The sequence below is a fragment of the Arachis ipaensis genome, chromosome B02 (assembly GCF_000816755.2).
Source record: "Arachis ipaensis cultivar K30076 chromosome B02, Araip1.1, whole genome shotgun sequence".
Lineage (NCBI taxonomy): Eukaryota > Viridiplantae > Streptophyta > Magnoliopsida > Fabales > Fabaceae > Arachis > Arachis ipaensis.
This window is the reverse complement of record NC_029786.2, coordinates 46,802,603-46,804,462: the sequence shown is the minus strand read 5'-3', so window position 1 is coordinate 46,804,462 and position 1,860 is coordinate 46,802,603.

Below are 1,860 nucleotides of genomic sequence, written 5' to 3'. Positions count from 1 at the left end.
AGGTATTACTTGGACGACCCAGTGCACTTGCTGGTCAGTGGTACGAGTTGTGAAAAGTGTGATTCATAATTCTTGCACCAAGTTTTTGGCGCCGTTGCCGGGGATTGTTCGTGTTTGAACAACTGACGGTTTATTTTGTTGCTTAGATTAGGAAAATTTTTCTTTTTTTGGTTTAGAGTCTCTTAATATTGCTCTTGGTTAAAAATATCCTTCTTTAAAACAAGTGTTACATTTTACTGCTCAATTGGCTAGAGCGTTAGCCTAAGCCCGTGGCAGTTTGGTACACTCTTTTTAAAATCTTTTTCAAAAATAATATTTTCTCTATTAAATTTTGTGCCAAACTTTAAGTTTGGTATTTTCCTGTTGATTTCCCTTGATTTTCGAAAAATTTATTTTGGTTTTCAAAAAATTTTAAGTTTGGTGTTCTTCCTTCATGTTCTAGTGTTCTTGAGTTTTTCTTGTGTATTGATCTTAAAATTTTTTTTTAGTTTGGTGTTCCTTGGTGTTTTCCCTCCAAAATTTTCGAAAATAAGGAGCATTAGATCTAAAAATTTTAAATCTTGTGCTATCTTATTATTTTTCTCTTTCCTCTTAAAAATCAAAAATATCTTTTCTCTCTATTTTAAAAACAAATTTTCGAAATATATTTCTAAAATTCAGATTTTTATTTCAAAATTTAAAACTTTTTTTTTCAAAATCATCATATCCTTTTCAAAACTTCCTAACCACCTTCTCTCTCAGTTTTTCGAAAATCTTCACTCAATTTTTATTTATTCTATTTTAATTTATTTCATTTTCGAAATAAATATATAAATAAATAAATAAAAATATTTTTTTTATTTTACATCATCTCCCTTTCTCCATCATGGACTTAAGCGGAAATGAACAGTCCAGGAGGACTCTGGGGTCATATTCTAACCCCTCTACTGCTTCATTTGGGAGTAGTATCTGCATACCCTCCATTGGAGTCAGTAGCTTTGAGTTGAATCCTCAGCTCATTATCATGGTGCAGCAAAGCAATACCCCACCTCAAGGTAGCAAAAAGCAAAGAAATGAGCAAACCACCCAAAATTCACCTGAGGACAGTAAGAGCCCAGGGAAAAGTAATTTTGGAACTGAAACGCCAGAAAATTGGTGGAAGGCTGGCGTTCAATGCCAGAAATGGGCAAGGATCTGGCGTTGAACGCCCAAAATGGGCAAGATCTGGCGCTGAACGCCCAAAATGGGCACAGTTCTGGCGTTCAGACGCCAGGAGCAGACAAGGAGCTGGCGTCCAGTTTCACTCCAGCTTCTAACTCTGGCACTCAATTGCCAGTGAGGGATCAGACACACGCAAATGCTGATAACAACCCCTCTAAAAAGGCTTTTTCAACCACTTCTGTAGGCAATAAACCTGCAGCAACTAAGGTTGAAGAATATAAAGCCAAGATACCTTATCCTCAAAAACTCTGGAAAGAAGAGCAGGATAAGCAATTTGCTCGCTTTGCAGATTATCTCAGGACTCTTGAAATAAATATTCCATTTGCAGAAGCACTTGAGCAAATACCTTCTTATGCCAAGTTCATGAAAGAGATCTTGAGTCATAAGAAGGATTGGAGAGAAACAGAAAGAGTTCTCCTCACTGAAGAATGCAGTGCAGTCATTCTAGAGAGCTTTCCTAAAAAGCTTAAAGACCCTGGGAGTTTTCTGATACCATGCATATTAGAAGGTAATTGCACCAAGACAGCTTTATGCGATCTTGGGACAAGCATCAACCTAATACCTGCATCCACTATCAGGAAGCTTGGCTTAACTGAAGAAGTTAAACCAACCAGGATATGTCTCCAACTTGCTGATGGCTCCACTAAATACCCATCAGGC